The sequence below is a fragment of the Hordeum vulgare genome, chromosome 2H (genome assembly GCF_904849725.1).
Source record: "Hordeum vulgare subsp. vulgare chromosome 2H, MorexV3_pseudomolecules_assembly, whole genome shotgun sequence".
Taxonomy (NCBI): Eukaryota; Viridiplantae; Streptophyta; class Magnoliopsida; order Poales; family Poaceae; genus Hordeum; species Hordeum vulgare.
The window spans coordinates 72,443,066-72,464,955 of record NC_058519.1 but is presented as its reverse complement, the minus strand read 5'-3'; the positions used below and the strand labels follow the sequence as shown (position 1 = coordinate 72,464,955).

The window sequence follows — 21,890 nt, the reverse complement described above, 5'->3', positions numbered from 1 at the left end:
ATCACAATTGTTATGGAGTAAATGAAGAATATCTTGTTGTTTGGCTGCTACCATCGATGTTCTTGTAGATTGAACATTGCCATGGGTGCTTCTCTACGCAATGAATATATTAGATCAAGCATCATGTCATGGACATCATAAGACTTTTCTGCCTTGATAGTGATGTCTACGGGTTGGATTATGCTTCTGTTTATGAGCTCTTCTAATAAAGCTGCTTTTTTACTCTCTTTTTATTATAATAATCTCTTTCCTTGTTTTGATACCTTGTATACATGGGATGTATGTTAGCTTCAAAAAAGTAAATTAGTAATTCCTTTTCACCCATAGCTCGATCTCATGTAGCTCAGCGACCTAAGGATTCCTATTATGCTTCTCATACACAAATTTACTGCTCGTCATTGCTATCTTGAGCTGCTGGTTCTGCTCTGGCTTACCTGATGTTGTTGCTAGACCAAACACACTGATCAGAACTGCCCTCTTAGCTAGATGGGCTCTTATTATCTATGTTTTCTATTGGGGTTGGCTGGTGTTTGATTGGTTAGGGCAGGCAGATTGAGGACCTAGAGCTCACCTGAGGGGTCGAGCGTGGCACCCTCACCGTCGACAGCGTCCCCGTCGACAGCTACCTCACCAGGTCCCCATCCCTCTTCCTGCGATGGGGTGTGGTGGTGTCCACTACACAGAGGTATATGCCTCCATGGCACGCAACTGTGGCCGTCATGTCATGGAGCAGCGTTCTGTCATGGTCAACTGGATCATCGAGGTCAGTGTACTACAACAACACTGTACTGCTGCTGTACTCTGCATTCTACATGTATACCGCGATTCCACTTTATCTCAGTTCCAGTTCGTGGTACAAGCTCGCCCTACAGATTTACAGTCATGCTGGTTTTGTGCTGGTAATTTACTGTGAAGTCACATTGTATCGCAGATTCAATGTTGATTTAGTTCTTTGAGTGATATCTGTTCTAAAAGCATTGTGGTTGTGTGGCTGATCTCTGGTGTGTTTATGTGTTCGGCGTGATGAGGCAGTTTATCTAGCTATGCATTTTGTTAAATTTTGCAGGGGGTAGTTGTCTACTGTCGTAGATATTATTGTGCGGCATTCTGATCAATAGATTCCTCACAGAGTGATCCTGTGTTATTGTTTTTCGAAACTCTTTTAACAAAATGTTATTGTTCAACATTCTGATTAGTAGATTGCAGGTGGGAATTCAGATAGAACCCAAAATTTTGTTTGCATCATCAAGTGCGCAGAAACCAGGGGTGTTGGGGATTGGGGCATGGGCGTGACATGATGTGCATATATTTTTCTTATTAGATGTTGTTACATAGTACATCATGCACTAAATCTGTTTCAGTGTGAGCTATGCCATTGGCTGGTATTGCTTCTAGAAAATAGATAGATAGTTGCTGTTGTATTACACCTTCTCTACTCCTACTTCACTTGTAAATGGATAGTGTAACCAGTAAATTAGGGCAGTTCCTTCTCACCTTAAATTCATCATACTTGTCTAGATAGTTATGTTGCAAGAAATTTCTACCAAGTTGAATCTGAATAATCAAATTCTACCTTCCTGGTTGAATTGTTTCCTCCACACTATTGATCATGCTGAAGTCCATTGCTACGAATCTGTTTTCAGGAGAAGTAAGCTGGCGCGACACGGGTGAATGGCAAGCTGGAGGAAATGTATTTGCTATATTCTGTCCGTTTTTGCTATATTTTTGTGTAAGTAAATGTATCCATGAGATGAGTTATTGTGTTATGTAAACCTGGGAGATGTATTATGTGATGTTATATGATGGCTGATTTTAAATCGACTTGGAGTTTTCTTGATTTGAATATGAAATAGTGTTGGATTTAATATTAGACAAATAACTGGGTTGAAAAGGCCCAATAAATAGAAATGAAACCAAGTTTTGGAACAAAAAGTTGTTGAATTCAAAAATGAAAAAAGGCCAAAACTAAAACTGGAGCAAATGTATTTGGGCACTAAAAGGCCAGGGTCCAAATTATAATGATACAAAACAATTTGAAAAAAAAACTAGAAGTGGATGTACATAGGCTTAGGCCCAAAAAGAAGCCCAATAAGAAAAAGCCCAAAAAATAAAACCAACCCATGTGATCAATTGAAATGGGTTGGGTTGATTTCAATTATGATGTTTTGATTTCATCGTAATTTTGTCACGTAGGACTGCCACGTAGGACTGGATTAGATTGCCAACGACGATTTAGGATCGTCGTAAAGGTTACGATGATCCAGGAATAGTCGTAAAAGTTACGACGATTTTGATTAAAACGTCGCTGTTGTTCATTTGTGACACTCCATTTTCGACGCTTGGTTTTTCGTCGTGAGATCGTCGTAAACCCAAAACAGTGACGATGTAGCGACGAAAAAATAGCGTCGTGTATTAGCATATTCCTTGTAGTGAGCAAGCGTTGTGTTTTTTTTGAAATGAGGGTTTATCCGTGAACGCGTGGGTCGACCGACACGTTATACATATTGATATACAACATCAGTACAAATTATGGAAGAACAATATACAACATTAGTACAAATTAGATGGATGCAAGAGACCAAGTTGAATTAGAGGAAAATACGAAGGTACGGTTCCCAACATCGTATTTTCCTCTAATTCAACTTGGTATATTGCATCCATCTAGTTTGTACTTGTGTATGTCAATAACAACTCATCATCATATTAATCAACTGTTCGCCATTATAGGTAAAATAGCATAAAAAGTTGAACTCCTCATCATTCTTGTTATTACACTAGTAGAAAAGAGGGCTCTGGTCCACACGAGATAAAAGGTTTAATCCCGGTTCTGTTACGAACCGGGACTAATGGGTGCATCAGTCCCGGTTCGTGAGGCCAGGGTGCTAGCCGGGCGAGGGTCCCTGTTCGTCTGACCTCTTTGCTCCTGGTTCCACACACGAATCAGGACCAATGGTCCTCACCTTGCACAACACCTTTAGTCCCGTTTGGTGGATGGAAGCGGGACTAAAGGTTAGTATTCTATCCCGGATCACTACAAGAAATATGCTAACTTTTGACCTTCAATATTGGTCACTGAATGGTCGTTGTTTTCCGCTTGTGACCTTTTTGCGACCGAAAATAGTTGGTCAAAAGATGACCATCTATAATGAACTATAACGACCGAAATGAAAGGTCGTTGCTTCTATGACCAATTTTTTGGTCGCTGGTAGTTTGCCCAGACCATGTCGGATCCGATGTGGCAAGTTGACGTGGCAAAATTACGACCAAATGAAAAAGTCTATGATTAGAATTATCCCGGTCCAATTTGGTGTCTATATGGGCCGAGCCCAATAATTTAGCCCATTGAATATATTATTTGCTACTATTTTTTGTTAGTTACGTGGGCTTGGCCCAACTATTCGACCTTTTTAATTTCTTGGCCATGGCCTTTTTGTACCAACAATTTAATTTTCTTTTTTAATAAAATGGGTCCACTAGTCAAACAGGTCCCACTTGACAAGTTCTGATAAGTGAGTCCGACTATTAGGCTGAGATTCTTCATATTTCAATTGGACAGTAAAACAATACCAATACTTGAATTGGCAAGCAGAAAACACACATAATACTTCAAATAACAATAGCCAGATTCAATACAAGCTCTACAAATAACACATAATACAAGATCTAACATATACAATATTTTACAAGTTCTACAAGTGTAATAACCGTTACAAGCTCTACAAGTGTATTCTTCTTCAGCATGGATCTCCTTCAGGACTGGGATAACCGAGCGACAACATGTCATAAATGGTTGCCTTCATATATGAATCGGCTGAGAAGAATTAGAAAAACTGGAGCTAATATATTATGAACATTCCATTCAAGAAATGAGTAAAGGAGTAAAGGACAATTATCTATAGAATGATAAACAGATTTCAGCTAGTACCGTGCTTTTTTAGCTGAGCTAGTTAAAATGAGATAGTCATACAAGACAATAGAGACAATATGAATATGCATGTCACAAGTGCAGGTCTTGGTTACTGGCTACACATGTAACACCAATAAAAGAAACTTGGGCATAATCCTTCAGAAACAAGACACAGTTATTTAGGCATACATGCATTGAAACATAACCTAGTGATAATGCTAGAAAAAAAATTGCATGTCTGTCGTGGGTATAAGCCTGACAATAGATGTGTAGGGTACGAAAAGGATGGGCAGAGTCCAAGCTACGGCGAGGATGTATGAGTTCAGGCCCCTCTGCGGTGGAGGTAACAGCCCTACGTCTTAGTGCTCGGGGAGCTTGTTGTCGAGTGGAATAGGAAATACAATGAGTTGCTAACTCCTTTACCGGCGGGGGAGGGTTGCTTATATTGAGTGCGCTGCCCTCCACAACGGTTCCAGTATAGGTGTGGAGTTGTGGCGATTGAATGTATGCGTTACAGGTAACGTACGCCCTAAATGCTAATAAATATACCTGGAAACGTACGACCGTTTCCCTCCAGGGGGGTTACGATGTACCGAGTGGTATCTAGTCGGTTAGCCTGATATGCTCCGAATGTTAGTCTCCGACTGGACGATCGAGGGTATGTTACCGACTGGATGACAGGGATTCCTTAATTCAGTCGGAGCTGACTAAGGGTCTAGTCCTTTGCGAGGGGTAGTCCTTGGGTAGGACCTACAGGGCAGGCCTATGACCTACCCTAGGACTATAACCCCATCATTAGTCCCTGAATGGATTGGGGTTGGAACGACGAAGCGATGTTTGAAGTTGGATCCGACTGGAACGGACTTGGCTTGGGCGTTGCTTGCCTCGGTCCATTTTGACTTTTCTGATCGACGATCCGAGTGGAAGTACTCGCGAAACAAACTGTCGGGAGCCGAGTGCTTCTGTGGCATCTTCAGACGCGACCGGTCAACTGACAGCGGCGGATTTTCCGGGATCCTCAAATTTCGGTTTCCGCGCGCTCAGCGGAATGACGCCAGCGCGCTCGAGTAGCGCCTGACGCCTCGATTCTCGCGCATTCAACCTCTCCAATAATATCGCCGCGGTGGATCGGGAGGATAAGGTTTCGGGGCACCTGCCAGTGACCCAGTCGGAACCCTATTTAAATCTTGGTGGCGAGACTTCTTCGTTACGCTCGCCGAATCTCTCGCTCTTGCCTACTCCGTCCTTCTCGCCACCTCCAGCGCTTCTACACTCCTTCCTTCTCCTTCCTCCCGAGGGCTTGCAGCTGCCGCCATGACCAAGGGTCAGACCAGCAAGATGGAGGCGAGGAAGAAGAAGGGGAAGACGGCGGCGCCTGCTCAGCGGCGGCAGCGGCCGCTGGCGGCGGGGTGGATTCAAGGCGACTTCCTCCCCTCCACGGTGACGGAGGGGGATCTGCTGCAGCTGGTGGAGCACGGGATGATCGTGCACAAGTCCTGGAGGCTGCCGGCGGAGAACGAGGTCGAGCCAGCGCCTCGGGAGGGGGAGCGCGTCTTGCTCCTCAGCCACGTCCACCGAGGTTTCTCTTTTCCCCCGCATCCTTTCTTCAAGGGCATCATGAATTACTTCGGGGCACAACTTCACCACTTTCCCCCGAATGCCATTGGCCATCTTTCTGCCTTTATAGTTCTGTGCGAGTGTTTCATCGGCTGCCCTCCCCATTGGGGTTTGTTCAACCACATCTTTTCCGCTAGATCCCAAACCATCAAACGACTCAGCCAGTCGGATGATAAGACACATCTCCTCCAGCTCTGCGGGGGCTTAGGTTTCCAGGAAAAGAGTCGGAGTAGCTATCTTGCTCTCGAGTTAAGTGAGTCGGTCAGGAACTGGCAGTCGACGTGGTTCTACTGCCAGGATATCGCCTGCCCGAATGCGTCGACTGGGCTGCCTCCCTTTAGTTTAGATCGGCCCGCCCCTCCTAAGCAGCTCGCGCTCATGAAGGCGGAGAAGAACGACATCCAGCCCTTGGTTGAGGCACTCATGGATGTCGTCAGGAGGGGGGTCACTGGCATAGACTTGCTGGAGGTCTTCCTCGGTCGGCGTATCCAGCCTCTGCACGCTCGCGACCATGCCATGTGGCATTACACGGGGCCCAAAGACTCCACTCGGACCAACGTGGTGGGCGTGACTGAGGAGAAGGTGACCTCGTGGGTGCTCCAGATCACAGGCCCCTGCGAGAATCCCAAAGGATCTCGACGAGTGAAGCCTTACTGCGCGGACCATCCTCCTCCGAATCAGGTGAGTAACACTTGTCGAGTGCACTTAACTGTCTTAATTCCTGTCGTTTGTTTGAATCTCTGCGTGATGTCTGATGTTGCTGACTGAAATTTATGCAGACGTGGACCAACTGGTTCTCCCCCGTCTCGAATGGAATCCGACCGAGGAAGAGGAGGAAGGCAGCCAGGAGGGCAGCGTGGAGAGCGCCGAGTACGTCTCCGACAGCGGGGAATCGGAGGAGGAGACCAGCGAGGAGGAGGAAGAAGACGAAGTGCAGGACTCGCCGCCTCCGCAACTAGAGCATCGGACCAAGCGCCGACACGAGCCCGCCGTCCCCTCGGCTCCTCCTGCGTCCTCGAGTGCTCCGCCCACTGCCCCGGTGGTCCCGAGCGTTCGAAGCGCTAAGAGGGCCAGGGATGCCGCCGCTGAGCCTGCGAGTCAGTATTCTAGGGCGGCCAAGCCGAGTGGGCCTAAGCCTCGGAAGGCTCTGCCGCGAATGAGGGTTGTTGTCCCTGTCACCTCCACGTAAGTGTATCCAGCTTTCAATTCTTTCTGATATCCGAGTGAACTCCTGTTTACTGGTCGAATGGATTTCACTCGGCAGAGTCACTACTTCTGCCACCTCTCCGGCGTGCCAGGAAGATGATCCCATGGACAAGGACAACGTCGTTTCGTCCCAGCCAGGTGCGTTGTAGGGACGTCGAGTGTTTTATACTGTCGCGTCTCGAATTCTGTCATAGGTCCTGCTTCTTTCTTTTTCTGAGACCTCGTGTCGTTCGGCCTGTCAGGAGCGATTTGCCTGGACGAGGGCGACCAGGGGAGAGCCGAACCAGCTGCGGAGCCTGTTCTTGAGGCCGCTCCTCCTGCTGCTGCTCTCGCCGCCGACGTGCTGCCGACTGAGGCGCTGCCACAGACTGAACCAGTGCTGGTGGATGAGGAGCCGACTGGGGCGGACCTTGGGATGCCTCAGGAACTTCCGACGATTCCAGGCTCGTCGAATGCTGAATTCAACATCCAGCGTCTCCCGGAGGAGCAGGTGGGAGCGGCCAAGGGGGCTATGGTGCAGGCGGAGCTGATGGCTCGAGAAGCCAAGAGGGCCTACGACTCCGTTGCGTCCTTGTACCAGCGGAGCTTGGAGCTGCGAGATGAAATCCGAGTAAGTGGTCTAGTAAATATTTACTTTTCTCTTGTAACCCACTGGGTATTCTTGGATAGCAGCTTCTGTTTGCAATGGGTTCACTCTGAGTGAACCCAGTGGGTGTAGTCCCCGAGACTTGTGTCGAGTGCTTGCACCGACAGTTGTCTTTATACATATTGTCTTTACTTTGGTCGTGTCTGTAAATAATATGGCCGAGTGCGAGCAGTTGTTGCACTCGGAGTGCACTTACTGTAAGAGTCCCCGAGAGTAAGTTGTACTCAGGTCGGGTAGTATTGGCCTCGTAGGCGTAGGTGATAACATGCATCTCAATAGGGCAGGCCTGCTTGAGTTGCATGCCAGTGGGGTCACTCTTAGTGAACCCACTGGGTGTAGTCCCCGAGACCGCTGTCGACTGCTTGCGTCGGTAGGGTTCTGAAGAACTTAGACTTTTAATTGTTGAACTTTCTGATTGTCCCTTGGTGTTTGTTGGCAGAAAACCTGTGAAATGGGGACGACCTATGAGGCTCTCAGGGCGGAGAGGAATCAGTTCGCTGGTGAGCTTGATGCGGCCATGCTTGCAATGGCCGGCATGAAGGATGCTCTGGAGGGACGAGAAAAGTCCTTGGAGGAGGCTCGTGAAGCGAACAAGGTGTTGACTGAGGAAGTGGAAAAGATGAAGAACCAGAGGACTGCTCTCACGAATCAGATGGTCGTCCTGAATAAACGATGCATAGCTCAGGAGAAGTATGTCAGCGACTGGGCTGGGCAGATGATGACGCGTCTGGCTGGTAAGTCCGGTTTTTTGCCGAGTGCTTGTACTGTGTGCGTGACACTCGACGCTTATTGTTTGCTTGCTCTTCTGTTGCAGATTTTCGCATTGATATTGAAGTTGAAGCAGCGGACGTGGAGCGGTCCATTCGCGATAACGTGCCACTCGGCGAGGACGCCAATCGGGATCTGCTCCGAGCGCACATCCGCGTGAGCAAAGTGGGTCCTTTCATCGGTCGACTGAGAGAAGTCGTCAGCCGAATTGACAAGGAGCTTTGGCCAGAAGATGAGTCGCGGCAGGAGATGGAGAACCTGATGGCGCGACTGGAGGATATTCCGAACCGAGTGCAATAGTGGAAGAAATCTGCAGCTCGTTGCGGTGCAGATGTTGCTCTGTCCTTGGTCCGAGTCCATTGCAAGGAGGTGCGTGAGGAGAAGCTGAAGACATTGAAGGTCGCCAACACGAAGAAGCTTCGATTCGAAGACTTCATGGAGACTTTCCTTGAGAGTGCTACCCGCATCGCCGACGGTATTGATCTGGACATGTTCGTAGAGCCCTCCAGTCCTGGCATTAATCCAGATGATGCGTACAAACATTTTTATCCTCGGTATGCCGAGTGTTTATCTGTAAGCTACTTTGGCCACCGCTGTTGGCCATCGCTTCCTTAGATCGGTGCGGGTAAGCTTGACCTGCACCTATTGAACTATCTTTGCTAGAACTTTTGAATCGGAATCAAAGCATTTGCTCTTGTGTTGCAATGTTGTTTCGATTGCGACGTTTAGTCCATACTCAGAAGAAGTTAATACTTATGTGATTCCCAATCATAGCTAAGTCCCCGAGTGCAACGTTTAGCACGCACTCGGAGGAAGTTATTTCTTAGGTGATTCTTGATCACAGCTAAGTCCCCGAGTGCGACGTTTAGTGCACACTCGGAGGAAGTTATTACTTAGGTGATTCTTGATCACAGCTAAGTCCCCGAGTGCGACGCTTAGTGCACACTCAAAGGAAGTTATTACTTAGGTGATTCTTGATCACATCTAAGTCCCCGAGTGCGACGTTTAGTACACACTCGGAGAAAGTTATTACTTAGGTGATTCTTGATCACAGCTAAGTCCCCGAGTGCGACGTTTAGTGCACACTCGGAGAAAGTTAGAACTTAGGCGGTTCTGGATCGCAGCTAAGTCCCCGATTGCGACGTTTAGAGCACACTCGGAGGAAGTTAGAACTTAGGCGATTCTGGATCACAACTATGTCCCCGAGTGCGACCTTTAGCGCACACTCGGAGGAGGTTATTACTTAGGTGATTCTTGATCACAGCTAAGTCCCCGAGTGCGACGCTTTGTGCACACTCGGAGAAAGTTAGAACTTAGGCGATTCTGGATCGCGACTAAGTTTTTTTTTGTGTGACCGGAGTCCGCGACCGCAGAAGAACTCTGAATCTGCAAAAAATTAATCTGCTTTACATTATTTCATCAATACTTGTTCTTTACACTGCTTCAGTTGACGATCACGTGTAGAAGCGCTTCAAGAGGTCTCCATTCCATGCACGCGGCTCGTCTGTCTCCCTCTCGATGTTGTAGAGTCTGTATGCTCCGTTGTTCAGCACCTTGGAGATGATGAAGGGTCCTTCCCAGGCTGGGGCTAACTTGTGAGGTCTTTGCTGATCCACTCGGAGCACCAGGTCGCCTTCTTGGAACGTGCGACTCCTAACGTGGCGTGCATGAAACTGCCGCAGATTTTGTTGATAAATGGTTGAGCGAGTCAGTGCCATCTCGCGCTCCTCCTCCAGATGGTCCACTCCATCTTGCCTTGCTTGTTCTGCTTCAGCTTCGGAGAAGAGTTCGACTCGTGGAGCATTATGAAGCAAGTCACTCGGAAGGACCGCTTCTGCTCCATAAACGAGGAAGAACGGCGATCGCCATGTAGATCTGTTCGGGGGTGTGCGGAGACCCCAAAGTACTTAAGGTAACTCGGTGACCCATGCGCCAGCATCGTGGCCCACCTCTCGCAGGAGTCGGGGCTTCAAACCCTGAAGAATAAGTCCATTAGCCCGCTCTGCTTGTCCATTGGATTGAGGATGTGCTACGGAAGCAAAATCCACTCTGATACCTTGGCTTGCACAGAAACCTTTGAATCTGTCTGAGTCGAAGTTTGTCCCGTTATCTGTGATTATGCTGTGAGGTACACCAAATCTGGAGATGATGTCCCTAACAAACTTGACGGCTGTTGAGGCATCGAGTTTCATGATGGGCTTAGCCTCGATCCATTTCGTGAACTTGTCGACTGCCACCAACAAATGTGTGTATCCCCCCTGGCTTGTCTTGAATGGTCCGACTGTGTCTAATCCCCAAACTGCAAATGGCCACACGAGCGGGATCGTCTTCAACGCAGATGCGGCTTGTGGGACATATTGGAGTAGAACTGACAACCCTCACATCGGTCGACCATATCTTTAGCCATCTCGTTCGCCTGCAGCCAGAAAAAACCAGCCCTGAATGCCTTGGCGACGATTGCTCTCGAAGAGACGTGATGACCGCAGGTTCCCGAGTGAATATCTTCCAGGATCAGCTGTCCCTCCTCTGGAGAGATGCATCGTTGGAGAACGCCTGGAACACTCTCCTTGTACAATTGACCATCAATGACTGTGAAAGACTTTGACCTGCGGACTATGTGCCTGGCCTGGACTTCGTCTTCTGGTAGTTCCTGTCTCAGGATATATGCAATGATCGGCACAGTCCAATCGGGGATGACAGTAAGAATCTCCACGACCAGATCAACCACAGCGGGTACGTCGACTTCAGTCGGATCTGTTGAACTCTTGGGTTGCACCGGTTCTTCTGTAAAAGGATCTTCTTTGACCGAAGGGAGGTGAAGGTGCTCGAGGCAGACGTCACTTGGGACTGGTCTCCGAGTGGATCCGAGTTTCGCCAATTCATCTGCTGCTTGGTTTTTCACTCGTGGAACATGGTGGAGCTCCAGACCTTCAAATTTTTTCTCGAGGTTCCTCACTGCATTGCAGTATGTGGTCATGGTGGGGTTTCTGACATCCCACTCTTTCATCACTTGATTGACCACCAAATCCGAATCGCCATAGACCATCAGGCGACGGACGCCGAGTGAGATGGCCATGCGCAATCCGTAGAGGAGAGCTTCATACTCTGCCTCGTTGTTGGAGGAATCGAAGTGTATCTGCAGCACGTACTTGAGTTTGTCGCCTTTTGGCGATATGATCACAACGCCAGCGCCGGAGCCATTCAACATCTTGGACCCATCAAATAACATTGTCCAATGGGCCGAGTAGATGTGAGTCGGTTGATGTTGTTCTACCCATTCTGCTATGAAGTCAGCCAGGGCTTGAGACTTAATAGCTTTCTTGGCCTCGAACTTGATTTCGCAGTACAGCATCTCCATTTCCCACTTCGCGACTCGGCCTGACGCATCTCGATTGTGGAGAATTTCCGACAATGGAGCATCAGAAACGACACACACCGAGTGGTCTTGGAAATACTGAGCCACCTTCTTCGCAGTCATGTAAATCCCGTAGATAAGTTTTTGATAGTAGGGATACCTCTGCATGGAAGGAGTCAGGACCTCGGAGACATAGTACACTAGCTGCTGAACTTTGTATGCTTTGCCTTCTTCTTCTCGTTCGACTGTAAGAACAGTACTGACGACTTGATTTGTAGCCGCGATCTACTGAAGAAGGGGCTCTTTACTGAGCGGAGCAGTAAGAACCGGCTGGGTGGAAAGTAGAACTTTGAGGTCATCGAATGCGACTTGGGCTTCGTCTGTCCACTCGAAAGTATCTGATTTCTTCATGAGTCGGTACAGAGGAAGTGCTTTCTCGCCGAGTCGACTGACGAACCTGCTCAAAGCCGCTAGGCAACCTGTGAGCCGTTGAACGTCATGTATTCTGACCGGCCTCTCCATTTGAACGATGGTCCCAATCTTTTCGGGGTTGACATCGATCCCTCGTTCGGAAACGATGAAACCGGGTAACTTCCCGCTGGGTACGCCAAATGAACATTTGGCGGGGTTGAGCTTGATATCGTACCTACGAAGGTTGGCGAATGTTTCTGCCAAGTCAGTCAGCAGGTCGGAACCTTTGCGTGACTTGACTACGATATCATCCATATATGCCTCCACATTCCGACCGATCTGGTCGAGAAGGCATTTTTGGATCATGCGCATAAAGGTAGCTCCTGCATTCTTCAAACCAAATGGCATAGTGATGTAGCAGAAGCACCCGAATGGGGTGATAAAGGCTGTCTTTAATTCATCGGGACCATACAGACGGATCTGATGATAGCCTAGTAGGCATCAAGAAATGACAAACGCTCGCACCGCGTAGTCGAATCGACAATTTGATCTATGCGGGGGAGCGGAAAATGGTCCTTCGGGCAGACCTTATTGAGGTGCTTGAAGTCGATGCACATTCGGAGTGACATGTCCTTCTTGGGCACCATGACAACATTGGCGAGCCACTCGGAGTGGTGAACCTCGCGAGTGAAGTTGGCTGCCAGCAGCTTGGCCACATCCTCCCCGATTGCTTTCCTCTTGTGTGCGGCGGACCGGCGCAAGCGCTCTCGGACGGGCCGAGCGACGGGGTCCACATGCAGTCGGTGCTCAGCCAACTCCCTGGGAACACCTGGCATGTCAGAGGGTTTCCATGCGAAGATATCCGAGTTCTCACGGAGGAATTGGGTGAGCTCGGCTTCCTATTTAGGATCGAGGGTGGTGGAGATGTTCGTCCGGGCAGCAGTGTCGTCCGTCGGGTGGATGCTGACCTTCTTCGTCTCTCCCGCCGACTGGAAAGTGGATTCTGAAGCTGGCTTCTTCGAACGCATCAAGTCGGCGGGGTCGACTGTTTTCTTGTACTCGTCGAGCTCGAGGACGGCCATCTGCTGGTCGGCGATTCATGATCCTTGCTGCAGGCACTCTTCGGCTCGCTGCCGATTGCCCATGATGGTGATCACGCCTTTTGGGCCTGGCATCTTCAGCTTCAAGTATATGTAACATGGACGGGCCATGAAACTCACATACGCTGGGCGGCCCAGAATTGCGTGATAAGCGCTCTGGAAATTTACCACCTCAAACGTGAGCTTTTCCTTGCGAAAGTTCTTGTCGGAGCCAAAAACAACGTCCAACGCGATGTGGCCGAGTGACTTTGCCTTCCGTCCAGGGACGACTCCGTGGAACTGCATACTGCTCTCGCTGAGTTTGGACATCGGAATGCCCATCCCCTTGAGAGTGTCGGCGTACATGATGTTCAAACCGCTGCTGCCGTCCATGAGGACTTTGCGCAGTCGGACTCCTTCCACCACCGGATCGACGACCAGAGCCTGTCTTCCTGGGGTGGGAACATGCGCTGGATGATCCGACTGGTCAAAGGTGATCACAGTCTGAGACCATTTAAGGAACATGGGGCTGGTTGGAGTGGCCATGTTAACCTCCCTGTTCACCAGCTTCAGTCGACTCTTGCTTTCGACGTCAGCAAAAATCATGAGTGTCGCATGGACTTGGGGGAACGGATCCTCCTTATCCTCTTCATCTTTTTCATTGACCTTCTCACTCGGTTGCCCGTCGCCAAACCCCTGGATCAGGAGGCGGCACTGCCGAGTGGTATGCTTTGGATATATAGGGTTGCCCTCTTCGCCCATCTTCGTATGAACCGGGCATGGCTGGTCCAGGATGGGATTATTGAACGGCTTCTTATTGGGGGTAAACTACGCCTTCCCTTTGCCCTTGAACTTGGCATTGGTCACGACTGCAGCTTCTGCCTGCGGAGTGGATGGAGCTTTTTGCTTTTGCTTCCGAGTGTTGCTTCCCTCTGCGTCGCCGACTGTCTTGTGCTTGCCACTTCGGATGCGGTCCTCTTCTTCGCCATTTGCATAGCGAGCTGCTATCTCCATCATCTTGCTCATGGAGATGTCGCCTGTCCGGCCAAACTTGAGGTACAGCTCCCTATACCGCACGCCTGCCTTGAAGGCGCAGACTGCTTGATGCTCGGTGACGTTCTCCACCGTGTGGTAGAGAGTTGTCCAACGCTGGATGAAGTCACGGAGGGGCTCATTCGGCTTCTGGACACAATGCAGGGCGCTTGCACATCCCTTCAAAGGTCCTGATGAACACTCGGGCCAGATCTGGCCAACTGTAGATGCTCGAGGGGGCCAACTAATTTAGCCACGCTCGCGCCGAGCTGTCAAGCATCAGAGGGAGGTGCTTCATGGCGACATGGTCGTCCCCTCCTCCGATCTGGACTGCCACTCGGTAGTCATCTAGCCATGTTTCTGGCTTGGACTCTCCTGTAAACTTACTGATTCCCGCCGCCAATCGGAAGTTGGGCGGGATGTTAGCCGAGCGGATGGCTCGACTAAAACACTCGGGACCAGACACGATGGTCCTGCTTCCAGTTGGACGGTCCAAATCGTGACCATCGCGGTGGGCTCGGCCCCTGTCGACCCTTCGCTGGGCGATACGCCCTCTTGCGCCGGGTCTTGGGTCATAAGTGTCGCCGACTAAATGCCGATCATCATGATGTCGGGACCCATAGGGCCCACCCCGCGGATCTTCGTGAATCATGGAACGGCTGCCTCCCCTGTGGCGCTGATGGGAACCAGGGCTGTGAACCGACCGATGCGTATTCGCATGAATGGAACTACTATGGATCCTATTGTGCGACTGGGAGACCGCCGAATTCTGCTGCTGCGCCATGTGCAACAGGGCTCGGATCTGCTCGATCCCTCTCCCTGCCTTTGAATCGGTCGGCTGGAGGGAATCGGCTATCTTGGCAACCGCAGCCAAGTTGAGGAGGGGTGTGCGGAACAACTCCACGTTGCTCTGCCGAGTGTGCCGACTAGCAGAACGACGAGGTGGACGGCGCGTGCCGGACGTTTCGTCGACCTCGCGCTCGCTTCGGCCAGCTTGACGGGGATCTTCATGGGAGTTGGACATGTGTACTTCTGCTGTAGGCCCGCGACCCGCATACTCGGAAGGAAACTCAGTCGGAACCGAGTCCGAGTGCTGGGATAGCGGGGCAACCACAACGGACTCTAGAACCGCCACTTGCGAAGACGCGTTCTGGCGCGCCTAGGCATGTTGCACCCAACGCTGGAGCCGCGGACGGCGGGACCGCTTGCTGCGGTGCGTGACGGCGGTGCAGGTCGACACCGGAGTCAATTGTTGGAGAAGAAGAATGTCGCGGGCGCCGGCACGGAAGTGCGTAGCCCCACGACGGGGAAGCGCCTCAACGTCAAGAGGACCATCCCGAAGCCACGCCGAATCGTCGACGGTGAAGGGGAGAGCGCCGAAGAAGATCTGGTGACCCATGCTCGAACCTCCACCAGACGACATGACGAAAGGAAGTAGTCGCAAACTCGCCGGAAGTCGCTAAGACGCCTGCCCCACGGTGGGCGCCAACTGTCGTGGGTATAAGCCTGACAGTAGATGTGTAGGGTATGAAAAGGATGGGCAGAGTCCTAGCTACGGCGAGGATGTATGACTTCAGGCCCCTCTGCGGTGGAGGTAACAGCCCTACGTCTCAGTGCTCGGGGAGCTTGTTGTCGAGTGGAATAGGAAATACAATGAGTTGCTATCTCCTTTACCAGCAGGGGAGGGTGGCTTATATTGAGTGCGCTGCCCTCCACAACGGTTCCGGTACAGGGGTCGAGTAGTGGCGATTGAATGTATGCGTTACAGGTAACGTACGCCCTAAATGCTAATAAATGCACCTGGAAACGTACGACCGTTTCCCTCCAGGGGGGTTACGATGTACCGAGTGGTATCTAGTCGGTTAGCCTGATATGTTCCGAATGCTAGTCTCCGACTGGACGATCGAGGGTATGTTACCGACTGGATGACAGGGATTCCTTAATTCAGTCGGAGCTGACTAAGGGTCTAGTCCTTTGCGAGGGGTAGTCCTTGGGTAGGACCTACAGGGCAGGCCTATGACCCTACCCTAGGACTATAACCCCATCATTAGTCCCTGAATGGATTGGGGTTGGAACGACGAAGCGATGTTTGAAGTTGGATCCGACTGGAACGGACTTGGCTTGGGCGTTGCTTGCCTTGGTCCATTTTGACTTTTCTGATCGACGATCCGAGTGGAAGTACTCGCGAAACAGACTGTCGGGAGCCGAGTGCTTCTGCGGCATCTTCTGACGCGACTAGTCAACTGACAGCGACGGATTTTCCGGGATCCTCAAATTTTGGTTTCCGCGCGCTCAGCGGGGATGACGCCAGCGCGCTCGAGTAGCGCCTGATGCCTCGATTCTCGCGCCTTCAACCTCTCCACTAATATCGCCGCGGTGGGTCGGGAGGATAAGGTTTCGGGGCCACCTGCCAGTGACCCAGTCGAAACCCTATTTAAATCTCGGTGGCGAGGCTTCTTCGTTACGCTCGCCGAATCTCTCGCTCTTGCCTACTCCGTCCTTCTCGCCACCTCCAGCGCTTCTACACTCCTTCCTTCTCCTTCCTCCCGAGGGCTCGCAGCTGCCGCCATGACCAAGGGGTCAGACCAGCAAGATGGAGGCGAGGAAGAAGAAGGGGAAGACGGCGGCGCCTGCTCAGCGGCGACAGCGGCCGCTGCCGGCGGGGTGGATTCAGGGCGACTTCCTCCCCTCCACGGTGACGGAGGGGGATCTGCTGCAGCTGGTGGAGCACGGGATGATCGTGCACAAGTCCTGGAGGCTGCCAGCGGAGAACGAGGTCGAGCCAGCGCCTCGGGAGGGGGAGCGCGTCTTGCTGCTCAGCCACGTCCACCGAGGTTTCTCTTTGCCCCCGCATCCTTTCTTCAAGACCAAGCATCACAAGAATTAAAAATTAATGCCTCACATGTTTATACGAATACTAATATGTACAATTCATAAACTAAGAAACATAGTGATGAACTCTAATATATATATATATATATACTAAAGAAGGAACTGTGTAGATGAGAGTTTGGTACTAACAAAATTTTGCAATCACCCACATTCGCATAATACTGATGTTCAGCCAACATATTTATTCAACAATCAGGACCAAGTAGGAGAAATAACCTGCTTAAAGCTTCTTGTGTCCAAGGATCTGGTGGTGCCATCACCAGAGCAAGAACATATCACTTACGGTGACGACGGAGGTGAAAAGGAAATTTCATGGATGGACCCTGTATGGCCTATGCTGTCCCCCAGATACTTGAGATCTCCTATCTTGTCACAAGATACACGAATTTAGATGCAAATATATATCAATTAAGTAGCATATATTTTTATCAACGGTTTCATTCATTTATGAGAAATGGGAAGGAAAAACTTGCTAGAAGCTACAACATTCAACTTTTATCTGAACTGTGCACCTTAACGGTCGACATACTAATTGTCGGAACATTGCACCTTAAAGGTCGAGCATTACAACTTCATATCACACAAAATGGCAAAACAGGAGCACAATAATTATTGGTTCAGTAATAACTTAGGAAGGTGGGTTTTATGGAAAGACATGTCGAATACGACAACTTAAAGATCCTGCAAGTTATTACTTGCCCAAATTATATAGAATATATCTTTCATCTAAACTACTCATGTTTTGCATGTTTCACTTACGAAATCATATTTTTCATGTAAACACATGAACCAAAGATCGGCAGATTTTATTTTAGGGATCTTGCAGAAATACAGCCCATTCAGCAAGTCTATACACATGACTTGCTAGAAGAAGATATGATACAATGACGAAAATCCATGCAACCCAGAGGAAGAGCCATTGATTACATGCTGGTGCAAGACTAGTCACTTGAGATTCATTGTCTTTGTTCCTATTCTGTGAAATTTAAAACACATATTTCACATTATAGATAAATTAGTGAGCACATGTTCTCGAGCCGAATTGTAAAGTTGGGGTAATTTTCTTTAGTCACCTTAAGTGAGGTGTCGTTGAGTGTGAGTGCCCTCCTGTTGTTCTCCTCGACCCTGCCCGAGTCCCTGCATAGCCTGACCTGTAGGATAGTACATCAAAGCAAATCAAAGTTACGGGCATGAATGAATCCAACTTAAATGAACCTGAAATTATTGTATCTATCTATCTAGGCAAAGCAGGTAGTACACTGTAGGCTGGTTTGTAGATGTATGTGGAGTCGGTCTTGGTCCGAGAGGCGGCCATGACAAGGAGGGAGAAGGAGAGCAGGACGCAGCCGAATGTGAGGTGGAAGGCTTCGGAGACAAGGCCGACGCGCCTAGGAGGAGGCCCACGGCGAGCTCCATGGTGGTGTAGGCGGCGTTGAGGGCGAGGAGTAGCGCGAGGTGACGCATGAAGATGAAGGAGTCAGAGTGGGCGAGGCATGGAGATGGAGGAGTCAGAGCGGGCGAGGCCGTGCCGGGGTCGGAGCCGGGGGGAGAGGAGCGGGGAGCGGGGAGAAGGAAGGTTGGCGGGAGTAGGCGAGGCGGCGGTCGCCGCTGCCGACCACGCCGTAGTTGGGGTTCCATGCCAGAGGATCCGCCATCGCTAGCCCCAGCGCCGATGCGAGATCTAGAGATAAGATGAGAGGGGAAGATGGGGAGTAGAGCTTTGGGTTTGGGCTTGATGGGTTTCCTTCTCATGTGAGAGAGAGATGGATCACGCCGCGCGCGCCGGATCTTGCCGGACAGGGGTCGTTGATTCCCCTTGAGGTCGCCAGGATTGGGCTCCTGAGGTGGCGGCGGTAAGGGAGGATTGGAGCTCTAGGGTTCGCCAGAGAGAGAGAGAGGATGGCACATTGGGTGGGGTTCGCGAGGGTGACAGGGTGTTTTTGATGTGGGTTGGATGGATGGATAGATGTTTGCCATCAATCCATGCCACAACTGTTCCACCAATCAGAATTGAGTTTATGTAATATTGTTCTTTCCTTTTGTTTCTCCTATATTTTTTATCATTTTATTCCGAATAAACATTCAACATGTCACATTTATATTTTTTTTAAATGATCCAATATTGTGCACATGTGTGTATCTTGGGATGACAAATAATGTCATCTTCTAGCTATTTTTGGCCATTGAAACTAGTTTCTACCGAATCAGGAGGAACCATGTCAAATTGGAATTACATCTACTTCATAGTTTGTTCAATATTTTTTACAAAAAAAAATTTAGGTACACATGTATCTATTTCATTAGAGATACACCAAGAGTTTTTCAAGATTCAACCCCTAGCTTTGAACAGTCATGCCCGCTGTTTTGACAACATTTTGAAACATGCATAAGAAATAAAAAAATAAAAATTTTGAAAATCTTCTCATTGTGTCATCATATTTAACCTACATTCGAGGAAAAATAATAAACTGAGCCTATACAAATATTTTAAAAAAAGTGTTCTAAAAAACAAGCTATCATGTATGAAGATCCACGAATTTCAAGGCAAGTAGCCACTCTTATGCCAACATTCATGGTATAGTTTGTTCAAATGATCACATGTTATTCACAAAGGTGCATCTTGTGATGGAAAACAAAGTTGGCTAAGGAAGATTTCATTTTCTTTGGATGAAAAATTCATTTTTCATTTTTAGAGTGCCCAAAATAAGTTTTTTTGTGAAGGACCTACCGAATGTTTGTTGCAAAATTGGACCAAATAATTTTTCTAAAATACTAGTACGTATTTAATGTACAATTGACCAAATGGTTTGGTGTGAACAGATTTTATCCACCTCTCATGAAAAAGACATTTTTTTGCCAATCCACGTGGAAGCAGGTCAAATTTGAATTGCGGCTGCCTTATAGTTTGCTCTTTATTTTTTCCAAAAATATATTTTAGGTAAAAAAGTATCTATTAAATCAGAGAAACACCATAAATTTCCAAGATTCAACCACTAGCTAGGAATGGTCATACCCTCCGTTTTGACCACATTTTGAAACGTCCATGAAAAATTCAAGAAAATCAAAGAATTGGAAAACCTTTGCATTATGCCATTAAATGTGATCAAGTTACGAGAAATAATAATAAACTTGCAATACAACAATTATTTTCAAATAGTGTTCCTAGAAATGAGCAATCTTATGTGAAGATTTATGGCTTTCAAGCCAAATGATCAATCTTATGGCCACATTTATGGCATGTCTCTTAAAATGATATAATATTGTGCAAAAGGGTGCATTTTGTAATGGCAAACAACGTTGCTTAAGGAAGTTTTCATTTTCTTTGGAAGAAAAATTCCTTTTCCATTTTTCAAGTGCCCAAAATGAGTTTTTTTGTCAAGGACCTACCATATATTTGTTATAAAATTGTACCAAATCATTTTTATAAAATACTAGGCCATATTTAATGTACAATTGACCAAATGATTGGATGTCAAAAGATTTTATCCACGTCTCGTGAAAAAGACAAATTTCTGCTGATCAAGTTGGAAGTGGGTCAAATTTGAACTCGAGTTGCCTTATAGTTTGCTCTTTATATTTCCAAAAATATTTTTTATGTAAAAAGGTATATATTTAATCATAGAAACACCAAAAGGTTTTCCAAGATTCAACCACTAGCTAGGAACGGTCATACCCTCCGTTTTGAACACATTTTGAAACGGGCATGAAAAATTCAAAAAAAAATTAAAAATTGGAAAACCATGGCATTGTGCCATTAAATGTGACCAAGTTATCAGAAAAAATAATAAATTAGCAATACGGCAATTTTTTTGAAAAAGTGTTCTAAAAATGACCTATAATGTGTGAAGGTTCATGGCTTTCAAGCCAAATGGTCAATCTTATAGACACATTCATGGCACAGTTTGTTAAAATAATCAAATATTGTGCAAGAGGGTGCGCTTTGGAATGGCAAACGATGTTACCTAAGGAAGTTTTCATTTTCTTTGGACGAAAATTTCATTTTCCATTTTCCGAGTGCCCGGGATGAGTTTTTTTGTGAAGGACATACCATAAATTTGTTGCAAAATTGTACCAAATCATTTTTTAAAATACTAGGCCATATTTAATTTATAATTGACCAAATGGTTGGGTCTCAAAAGCTTTGATCCACCTCTCATGAAAAAGAGAAATTTCTGCCGATTCAGTTGGAAGCTGGTCAAATTTGAACTGCAGTTGCATTATAGTTTGCTCTCTATTTTTCCCAAAAATCATTTATAGGTACATAAGTATCCATTTAATCAGAGATACATGGTGTGGTGGCAAGACATCGAGGTTTGAAAGATGTCCGCGGGACCCAACTTCAGAGCGCGCAAACTGGCATGCCAACCGCGTGACCTTGGAGTTGCCACATGTTTTGGGCGGCCAAGGCATGTGTGATGTCTCAGACACTCCCCTGGTAGGTGTTAGGAAGAGGAATACAACAGAAGAATCTTACAAGGAGACGGAACTAATCTCAAACATGAATTAACAACCAAGTGTTTGATTAGCGGTGGAGGAAATGAACATGGCCAATGAGATTGTGTTTTGGTTTAGGTTGATCATCAACTAAGGAGACTCTCTTGGCAAATTTTCAGCTCCAACTAAGGAGCCTAGGTGGCATTTGCTTTGCAAAGTGCCACACTGGACAGAAATATGAATGTTGAAGCTGGGCTCAAATGATTGAATGGATTGAGCTGAAATTTGGCAGAGGGCAGTAATTTGTGCGTAGGTAGGTACTATACAAATTTGAACAATTTGGACGTCTCAAGGTGGCACTTCCTTCACAATGCTCTTCTCCGGACAGAAACTTGGAAAAATTATTGAGAAAAAATGGCTAAAAGAAATGAGCTAAAATTTTGTGGAGATAAGTTATATAGGTATCAACATTGCCTTGTAAAGATTCATAAATAATTAAGAAATATAAAATATAGTTGCTTCACAAACTTAAAATATGACCAG

The 21,890-nt window shown here is 47.9% G+C and overlaps 1 pseudogene; it reads right to left on the bottom strand.

Annotated features, from left to right (window-relative positions):
- Positions 1-351: 351 nt before the first annotated feature.
- Positions 352-18,568, bottom strand: LOC123425523 (annotated as a pseudogene).
- Positions 18,569-21,890: the final 3,322 nt, after the last annotated feature.